The 11,208-nt window shown below is 41.3% G+C and overlaps 1 pseudogene; it reads left to right on the top strand.

Annotated features, from left to right (window-relative positions):
- The first annotated feature begins 631 nt into the window (after nucleotides 1-631).
- The window catches only part of LOC143116905 (NACHT, LRR and PYD domains-containing protein 12-like), a 68,792-nt pseudogene continuing 58,215 nt past the window's right edge, over nucleotides 632-11,208 (top strand).

The raw sequence follows: 11,208 nt of genomic DNA, 5'->3' as shown, positions 1-11,208 counted from the left end.
TGTCAAAAATCCTGTAGTTTTCCTCGAACTTGATCGCTTGTAGGGTCATGCCATTAGACGAGGGGCCGCTCATTTATCCCCCTACATTTCTGTAAATAGACTTGACCTGCAATCGGTTCATTGGATAAACCAGAAACACATTCCCCAGTCCCAGGAGGCTTTGCTCTATTCTAGCCTAGGCCTACGTTAATTTAAGAACAAACAAACAAATTGAATTTTCTTTTTTTTTTTATTTGTGACCATGAAATTTCTGTAACGCCTGAATAAGACAAAAATGAATTAAGATAAAAAATTAAGGCTAGCCTACACAAAAATCAGCATGGGAAAGATGAGTGTGCAGGGTAACCATGAATGACATATAGACAGTGAACGAGTGGTATAAATAATGGTTGGACTTCCTAAGACTCTGAAGTGTAGATCATGGAGATTTTCGCGGAAAATTCATAATTAATCATTTTGATGGCCGCGTATGCGTCCGTGAAAATGGCTCTATGGGCCGGCCCGCACCGCGCACATTCCTCGGCCGGCCGACCGGGAGAACTCCCGATTGCCCCTGGACATATTGATTAGTGTGGTTTATTTTCGCGGAACGGATGTACAGGACTGAACAGCGGTCATATTTTGTACCGCTATGCGGTACATCTAGTTCATTAAGCAACTGTTTCCGGTTAATTGTGTAAAATTCCCCCCTCCCACCTACTCTACACCTATGCCTTGTACTGTGTCTTTAAGGAAACAATCTCAACACTGAAGGATGGGCTCTAGTGCTGTGTGACGTTATCTAAGCTGTAAAACCTTTTATAACAGCTTCTTGCAGGAACACAGAGTTCACTCAAACAGGTGTCAGCCAGTACAGGTGGAATATGTCTTCGGTGGTTAAAAAGATCTCAAGGTCAGTACATTTAATTATTTTGTTGTGAAATGGAATTTGAGGGTGACCACTTAACTGAAATGTTCTGTTTGTGCAATGGCTGCTGCAACAATTAGCTTCCACTGTAATCAATAAAACTGGCTACACCAGATGTGATAGCGGTGCATTCCTGTAAAAATTGGATAAATCTTCTAAAGCTATTTTTACGAACAGAGTTCTTCAGTTGTGGAACCACTGTAGTCCGGGATTAAGACTCTAAAACAAGCCGTATGAAATCTAACAAATTTCCATCTCTTGTTCGTACCAAGCAAGATATCACAGAAATAGAACAGAGGGGTATTTCACAAAGGCAGAATTAAGACATCCAAGATAAATGATAAAGTGAGGTTTGACATAGCATTGTCTGGTCATCCTATCTTAACTCGTTTCACTAATGCCAATCCAGGATGAGTAGGAGGGACTCTTGTCAAGCCAGGTGTAAGTAATTCAGGATGTGTGCACATTCTACTCCAAAGTGACCACGGTTGGAATTTAAAATAGTGTCATTCACACAAAGTGAACAACTGCTTTTGATATAGACTAACAATGAAGTCAAGTTTTCCTTTTTTGACTGGGGAATCATGGCTATTTCTGTAAAACAGCAGGAGTAGGTGTGGTAGACCTGTGGGATATTTTTTTATTTTTCTCATTGAATGTTTAGTATATCCTATATACCGGTACATGTAGTGAAATCTAATTGCCATCTTCTTACTCTGACCCATGTGTTTTCTGAAACTCCTATATTGGAATGTTTTGACTTAGGAAAGTTAAGATAACCCCTGTGTCACCGAACTGTGGGTAACCCTCAGGATGGGGGGGTCGTAAACATTTCTTATCTCTGTTAAAATACCAGATGGTTAGGTGATCACTGGAGGGTGACACCTTGTGATTTTCCGTGGGTGTGGGGTAAGGGTATAAGAATTGGCTTCACCCACAGATGGGTGGGCTTGTTACTTTGACATTTCATGTGTGTAACATGCTTCCGGTGTCGTGAATAAAGCTGCAGTCTGAATGCAACTGAATGCAAATTTATGTATGCACCCACGTGTGAGTGCTTCCTTGTCTCGGCACGCAACGTCATTAAGAAAGCGCTTGCCACTCCAAAGATGCACATAGTATGCCTATATATTGTCTTTATGTAACAAGATGTATGTTGTCTCCTTCTAAGGTCTCCCTGCCACAGAGCTTACTAAGGATAGACTGAGGCTGATTTTATCAAAAATACAAAATTCAGTTTATTGTACAAAAAGAATGCAAGTTTAAAATATTGAGGACCAGTCAATCACAACATATCCAGAGACATGACCCAAGGAAGCCAATAGCCAGTGCCACACTGTCAAACAATACACACACCCTTTATAAGAAAGGCAAGCACAGCAACTGGGAAATACTGCACCATGCATAAGAAAGGCAAGACACAGCAACTGGTAATTGCACACTCTATAAGAAAGGTATACACAGCAACCAATAGCCACCACACACTTCTATAAGAAAGGCAAACACAGCAACTAGTGAAAATATGGAGCTCAGTCAGGGCTTGGCCTATCCTGGGTTCTGTAAGGAGTGCTGAATAAGACTAGTCTCCCAATGCACAATTTAACAAAAGAAAATTATAAAAGAAAATAAAACAATCAAATGTTCCTTGGAGGTGTGACCTTACTATGCTAAGTAATACTGGGGGAAAAGCGGCAATTATCTGCCCGCTGATTGTCTGTAGCAGCTAAGGGAGACACAAGCATACAACCATCACTCTTCAATATACAATTAATATTTACACCATTAAAGAATACACAAGCATACAATAATCACTATACAGTCATAAATACTGACACTTTACACTTTTCATCCGTCTGTCTTTTCCCAGATGTACCCAATACATTAATATTCAAGATGGCATGGTTTGCTCTTTAATGCTTGCCATAGAGACTAGATAAATACCCTACTAAATATCCATCCCATATTAATAAATAGTATTACCATTCCTAGCAACACACACGCGCACACACACACACACACACACACACACACACACACACACACACACACGCTACATCAATTTAACTTTTGTACTATGTAGGTAACCTAGCCTGGGTGTTCCCATGCTGCCTTGCGCGCGATTTGATTCACGCTGCTAAGGCAGCCTGGAGACCATGGAGCAAATTTTCGCCTGAGATAGGGGACCAATCACAGAACAAGGGGGAAAGTAAGACGATGATGAGCTATGCACAGACGCATTTGATAGACATCCGTGGCACCCAATAAACAGATCTGGGCATTTTTTTTCAAATACGAGAAAATGAACGTTTGGTTTCCAGACCACGTCTCATTGAGAAGTGGTGGCGCTAGCCAGGCTATAGGTAACCATAAAATGGCTTACCAATGTAACGCCGAGCTGATCACGGCCCCCTCATAAGACCCAAGGCGAGAGTAGACAAGTGTTGGAACACGGTTTTACCCGCTTGCCGCTACGAGTGAGAAGAGACTGTTTAAGATAAACTGTATTAATATTTGCCATACGTCATGATCAATTAAGAGCGCTTACCAGCCGATAATGTTACACGGTTTAACCCACTTGCAGCAGCCGTCCTGTTAGTAGGCTATTTAGTTTATTCGCTTCTGAGGTATCAAGACCTCCGCGGTTAGTTGAACAAACTTTCCTGCGAACTCAGCTCGACACAGTAATTGTACACGCTGTTTGGACAAAAGACTGACGACTCACATACAGGTGGTTCCACTTGCTACCTTGCACTACTCTGATTAACAGAATCAAATCAGCTTCTTCCTTTACCTACTCCAGTCCCTGAAGGGCTAAAGTCTCTCTCGGCTCCCTCTATAGGGATGGAGTAAATAACGCGTTCCCCCCTGCTACACCCAGTTACATCTATAATCAAAATAGTTTAAAACACCTTCGAAAAACTGCCTCAACACTTCCAGTCGACTACTACAGTAGGCTGTTCATCAAATGTCTATCTACAAAAGAAGCAAACAACAAGTATGTTAACTAGATGTACCGCAGATCGGTACAAAATATGACCGCCGCCCAGTCCAGCACATTTTTTCCACAAAAATAAATCACGCTGAAAGGCCTATATGATTCTAACTGTCTCACTAAATTGCATTATCCACACTCAATTCTCACTGGTATCTGCTACAACAAGTACCAAAACATGATTAGTGCATAGATTTCACATGTAAAATTCATTTTATACAACCCCACCTCCATCTTGCCTGTTCATAATTCTGAGAAATTATTGAATTGTGTGCATGTGTGCATGTACATGTTTATGTTATGTGTGTGGGTGTGTGTGTATGTGTGTGTGTGTGTGTGTGTGTGTGTCTGTGTGTGTGTGTGTGTGTGTGTGTGTGTGTGTGTGCGTGCTTATGTGTGTGCCTGCGTATGTGCCTGTGCATGCAAGCGTACATATGTCTACTGTGTGAGTATGTGTCATACGTATGATTACTGTGAATGTATGTGTGTGTGTGTGTGTATCTGTTTGTGCACATGTGTGCACATGAAATGGGTTAACATGACCCCTGGAGGCAAACATACAAAAAAAAATGGTCCTCCTAAACCCTACGGTTCTCAAGATATTCATAGAAAACTGTGTCTGCCCTACCCTCCTTTCGGGGGGTCCAGTCCAGCGGGGGGGCTACAGATCAAAACGAAAAACAATGGTTCCATGCTATCCATGTGGGGTTACATGCCCACCAAGTTTTGTGTACCCCGGTCTTTCAGTGTCCCGGGAATCATTGAGGGAAATTTGGGCATGCGAAAAAAAAAAAAAAAAAAAAAAAAAATCTGACTAAACCTATATGACCGCCGCTTCGCTGCGCGACGGTCATAATAATTATAAGGCTACCATAATTAAAATGATAACCATATGGTATTAGGCAGACAATCTGTTGTGTTTTGCAAGTAAATACATGTAGCAAATAGTATATTTATGGAATAAAGCTCTTTGAATGACAGCTAGCTGAACCAATAAGACAACATAATCACCATTAGAATTAACTTAGCTTGGCTGTTAGCCTGGTCGGGACCAGGCTAGGTGCAGAGAATAACTTATATGTAACTTATGTGCCATCTCTTTTGTGAAACCTAGTCAAGGCTAAAATCATCCTGGATAACCAAAATATCCCAGCTTAATCCCTTATTTAGGTTTTGTGAAATACCCCTCAGGAGACTGTTACCCACAGCATACCCTTTACACATACACATGAAAAATCACAAGAAACTTCCCCCCAACAATGATCTACCATTCCAGTTAGTATTAACAGAGATAAGGATGTTACAAAACCCCTTAACCTTCTAATGGCCTAGGCTATGTTTGTGTCCTTGGGGTGAAGACAATCAGACACCCTACAGCAAACAGTCTTTTCACTCTCTGGAAATTTCCACAGATGGAGACTTTGGATGAAGGGAACCATTTTCACATAGCACATATGTATAGTTAAACTAAACATTTCAGTAAATGAGAAACATATAACAAATTACACTACACTGTGTGTCTGTGGGAGTTTATCCAATAGCACCAGAAGACAAAAGCTGACTCCAGATTAGCAAGGCCTCATGTACCTGTAGTCCCTCTGGTATCAGTGTATCCCACCATTGAGTTCTGTGCTCATGATAACAGTCGGGGAGGTGCCTGTAGACAACAACATGACCAGGACTGTAAATCAGTTACTAAGCAACACTGGAACACTGGGCTCCAATTCAAAGCCATCAACAACAGGGTCTGGTGTCAGATTCCTATAGTCATATATGTATGTAGTTTTCAAATTAAACGGGTATTTTTAAAAATATATTACAGTCTGTCAATTAACTAATATTTTATCTTGGTCTAAGTATGATGCTGGTGACTTGACTAAACAACATCAACTTAATGTTGTGCTTTACTTAATGCCCAATGTTTTATTTGTATAGAGAGCTTGAAACATGAATTAAAGCAACACCATGGAGTTTTTCAACCTTAATAATATTTCCAAGACCCTTGTGATGGTACATTGACTTACAATAGGTTGAATGACACGTATGCCATAGCCTGACAGGGTCTGTATTGCTTACTGGCACTACGGAACTTCGGGATGCGGGTGGTAACCCGAGCATAAAAAGAACTACAAAATTTGACTGCTTTACGGCATACCACCCCCCCCCCCCCCTTCCTAAAATTTGGACGTGAGAGCCCAATTAGCGTTTGTTTGCTGGTGTTATACGGTAACTGGCTTTCATGTTAACTGGCTGTGTGTGGAAGTGTAGGATCATTATGACACCCTCTGTATGCACGCCAAGTTTCGTGGAATTCCGTTCATGGGGGGGCCACACAATAAATTAATTTATGTTACTATACACCAACTGGCCTGTAGGTGGCCGGAGACAGTTTTCTGTGAATATCTCGAGAACTGTAGGGCCTAGGAGGTCCACCTTTTTTATGTATGTTGGTCTTAAGGGGGCATGTCAACCCATCCCATTACCCCTTATTTCATGTATAGCGCCACCTAGTTAAAAATTAAAAAGCAAAAAATTAGGTGTTTTCATCACAATATCTCTGGCTGACAAGGTCAAAACTGCACGAAATTAAAAGTGTAGGATCATTATGAAATCCTCCGAATGCATGCCAAGTTTTGTGTACTTTCGTTCATGGGGGGCCTTACAATAAAATAATTTATGTGTACATTTAGTGACGTACACCAACAAGGATTCCCGGGACACTGAAAGACCGGGGTACACAAAACTTGGTGGGCATGTAACCCCACATGGATAGCATGGAGCCGTCGTTTTTCATTTTTATCTGTAGCCCCCCCGCTGGACTGGACCCCCCGAAAGGAGGGTAGGGCAGACACAGTTCTCTGTGAATATCTTGAGAACTATAGGGCCTAGGATGACCATTTTTTTCCGTATGTTTGCCTCCAGGGGTCATGTTAACCCATTTCATGTGCACACATATGACATATGTACGCTTGCATGCACAGGCACATACGCAGGCACACACACAAGCACGCACACGTAGAATCATATAGGCCTTTCAGCGTGATTTCTTTTTGTGGAAAAAATTTGCTGGACTAAGCGGCGGTCATATTTTGTACCGCTCTGCGGTACATCTAGTTTTAAACTGTATTAATCGCAGATTTTCATTAGTAGTTAATTTGTATGTTAGTGACAAGCATTCTTTCCATTTTTCTGTAACATCAACTCCTAGGTCTTCAGTCCATTTATTGTATATACTTTGTAGTAATACATCACTGCTTTCCATGCTTATCAATAAATTGTACATAGAGCCGATCAATTTCTTCTTTTTGTTACTTTGGCTTAAAGAGGCCCTCTGCAACAATTTTAGCAAAAATTACCTTAATTATGCAGGTTGAGAGTCGTTCTGATGGTTCTACATCACTTTTTGGGTCATTTGGTAGGTGCTTCGTCTCCCCCTAGTGCTTCTCTGCGGAAAAAACGAATATGCAACTTTCTGATCGCGGTCCGAACACATCCAGATGTAACTCGGCAGAAATACTTGAAAATGTAGTCAGATTGTAGTTTCTAAGAAGACTGCAAAACAGGCTCCGACTTGGCTTTGTTGCTGTTGAAATTGTAAGTAGCCTACCCTTGGGTGAACTTCGTTTTTGTAATGTGATTTGATAGTCTCTTGAACAATGTGTTTGCTCGACCGTTTTATTGCGAGCCCTATGTGTTTAGCTTGGTTTATTGATGGCTAGCTCGCTAGCTAGTGGGGGTTTAGCGTAGCAGTCACTTGCTACCGAAGCTGTAGGGGGAGCTATGTCGTGAAAATGCGATCCCAAATCAGGCGAAAACCCAGAAACAGCGAAGGAATAACCAGACCTGCATAGGGCTTCTTTAAGATCTTAGCCATTTCCGGGCTGATTTCCTTTCCCAAGTCGAAATTCCTAGTTATCCAGTTCTTCAGTTGCATGTATCTACATATTTCTGTATCTTTTAGGTTAAATTTGCTTTTTAATTCACTGAATGGTACAACAGAGTCGTAATTTGTGACATCTGACAACCGCTGGATTCCAGCTTTTATCCATGTTTCCCAGTATAGCTGGGTGCTCTGTATATTTATTGATGGGTTGTTCCATATTTGTATGTGCCTGGGAAGCCCTATTTCTTGATGGAGAATTTGTTTTATTTTATTCCATGCCTTAAATGTACTATTAATAACAAAGTTTGTTGATTTAATGTTGTCTTTGGAAAAAAAGTGCTAACAGTAAACTGTTGCATTGTACTTGATTGTTTTCTATGTCTACCCATGGATCTTCATTTGTTTTATTATGACCGCCGCCGCATGTCCAAATTTCCGTCAAGGATTCCCGGGACACTGTAAGACCGGGGTACACAAAACTTGGTGGGCATGTAACCCCACATGGATAGCATGGAACCGTCGTTTTTCGTTTTGATCTGTAGCCAGCTACTGGTTATGTGTGTGACATCAAGTGTGAACATATTCAGTCATAGGGTTCCTTGTGTGTCTTTGGTGTTTGCAGACCACAGACAAAGAGACCTCCATCTCCAGTGCCCAGCTGTGTTTCCTTGAAGAGTGAGAAGTCTCTGCCTCCACCTCTTAACTTCAGCAGTGGACCAGTCCCATCAGGAATAAAGTGAGTTTAGACATATAGGAGATTGTGCAGGGAGTTCTACATACACACACACACACACACACACACACATTATATACACAAAACCCAAATCATGAGAGAAGATTGACAGAAAGAGATAAAACAGTGACTGGTTATGTTTGTGACATCAAGTGTGGACATATTCAGTCATTTGGTTCTTTGTTTGTCTTTGTGTTTGCAGACCACATACAAAGAGACCTCCATCTCCAGTGCCCAGCTGTGTTTCCTTGAAGTCTCTGCCTCCGCCTCTTAACTTCAGCAATGGATCAGTCCCATCAGGAATAAAGTGAGTTTAGACATACTAGTGCAGCGCCTGTTCAAACATGCTCTAGCCCAATTACATGCCTGCAGGTAGGCCTACTTTAAAAATAGGATGATAGGGAAAAACATAATTCCAGGTAAGCATTCAATAATGAATTCATGATAATATAATAAATGTGAAGTGAGCAGAATTTAACTCATTGAATGCCAAGCTGTTTTCGGGAGCTTTGTCCTAGAGTGCCAGCAATCTAGACCATTGTTGATGATTTTTGTACAGCCACAGCATATGCTGTGTTATAGCTATGAACACATACAATGGCTCATTTAAAAGGTGAGACTTTAAGCTCTCAGTGGGTGCAAACCGTGTATTTCTACACGCCTCTGTTCCTGAGAAATCCCAAGCTAAACAGTGGCTAGTTTTCATCAAAATCGCTGTTTTTTTTTCTAGAAATGGAGATATAACGTCTTTCATGAAATATGAAGTGTTGCCTGTAAACTTTCCGGGAAGTGATCAGCGAGACCTGGTGAGACTGCCACCTAGTGATAGACCCACGAAAATGGCCTGGTTTTGAGCTGACGTGCAGGCGTCACTGATTCGACCCAAAGCTGCAACCGAGTTATGATAAAATGTCCAGATAATGTGCGTTTTCATGAGTTTTCGATCGCCATATATTTCATCTCCATTCATCACAGAGTTCCCAAAATGACATATAAGGCGTGTTAGAGTGTCTAGTTTCGTAATTTTAAAAAAAAGCTAAAAACGTAATATTACGTTTTTGGCACTCAACGCATTTTGGCACTCAATGAGTTAAGCATGGCTGCATGTGACATTTTTTACAAATCAAAATGACATAATTCTAACAGCTGTTTTGAGTCAAGGCTATATGCTTAGCCTATTGATTAATTTGATGATAGAGAAAACATACCATTTTGTGGAATGATGCATCATCATATGAAATTTGCAACGGTATGACTTAAAAACAGTATCTGGTGGCCTATAAGTGACATCACACTATGTCTGCCACTCGTTGCTTGTTGCTGATTATGCTTTGCATGTGTGGCATTCTGAGACATTCTTTAATTCGGGAACATTATCACTTGTTTCAATTTAGGACATTGCAGTCATTTTGAAGAGCCACTGCATACCTGTGTGTGTTGGCGTGTTGCAAAATCCGGAGTCATTTTATGCAAGCAAACCGCATACAGGGGGTCTTTATTGTTGAGGTCAGACATGTGAACACATCTTGTACTCGCTTAAGTTTTTACCCGTGTAACCTACACTGATCCAGTTCTGCCAAAGCCCTGCTTCTATCCTCACTGGTAACTTACAGTATAGTGCTGTGTGGGAGGGGGAGTGGCTAGCGGCGAAAGCCAATGTGTGCTTCTATTACCAATATATTTAACGATATCTTTTGCATTTCTTATTCAAACAACGTCACTGCACTTACCCATGCCTGTAGCAAGACACCTGCCAAGTTTGAAATGAGTCTGACAAACGGTCAGCGAGATATGCGTGCCACAGACATTAGGACACACAGACACACACACAGACGCTTCTTGCTTTCATAGATAGATAGATAGATAGGAGATCATGCAGGGAGTTCTACATACACACACACACACACAAACATATACACAAAACCCAAATCATGAGAGAAGATTGACAGAAAGAGATAAAACAGTTACTGGTTATGTTTGTGACATCAAATGTGGACATATTCAGTCATTTGGTTCCTTGTGTGTCTTTGTGTTTGCAGACCACATACAAAGAGACCTCCATCTCCAGTGCCCAGCTGTGTTTCCTTGAAGTCTCTGCCTCCGCCTCTTAACTTCAGCAGTGGATCAGTCCCATCAGGAATAAAGTGAGTTTAGACATATAGGAGATCATGCAGTGAGATACAAACAGACACACACAAAGACCACCACCACCAATAATAATTATCATACCATTTCTGCCAGGTTTCATGAAAATCTAGCCAGTCAATTTACATAATTCAAACCAACAGATGAGTATAAACGTTCTGCTTCTTCTTTCTATAAGACCGGCAACTTCAGCCTTCATGTTTCCACATTGTTTTAAGTGATTTGAATCGACTCTCATGTTGTGATTCAGGAATGATACACACACATACAGATACACACACTTGTGTTGTGTTATTCAGGAATGATAATTCTCAGAATTAGAATGATGGGCACAGCGAAGCGGCAGATGTTTTTTCTTTTTCGCATGTCCAAATTTCCGTCAAGGATTCCCGGGACACTGAAAGACCGGGGTACACGAAACTTGGAGGGCATGTAACCCCATATGGATAGCATGGAACCATCATTTTTCGTTTTGATCTGTAGTCCCCCCGCTGGACTGGACCCCCCGAAAGGAGGGTAGGGCAGACACAGTTTTCCGTGAATATCTC

The sequence above is a fragment of the Alosa pseudoharengus genome, unplaced genomic scaffold, assembly GCF_046254945.1.
Source record: "Alosa pseudoharengus isolate Yale_2024_CS ecotype anadromous, Long Island Sound unplaced genomic scaffold, YU_APseudo_1.1 YU_APseudo_1.1_scf_1, whole genome shotgun sequence".
NCBI classification, from domain to species: Eukaryota; Metazoa; Chordata; class Actinopteri; order Clupeiformes; family Clupeidae; genus Alosa; species Alosa pseudoharengus.
The sequence above is the reverse complement of the archived record's forward strand: the minus strand, read 5'-3'. Positions and strand labels throughout refer to the sequence as shown.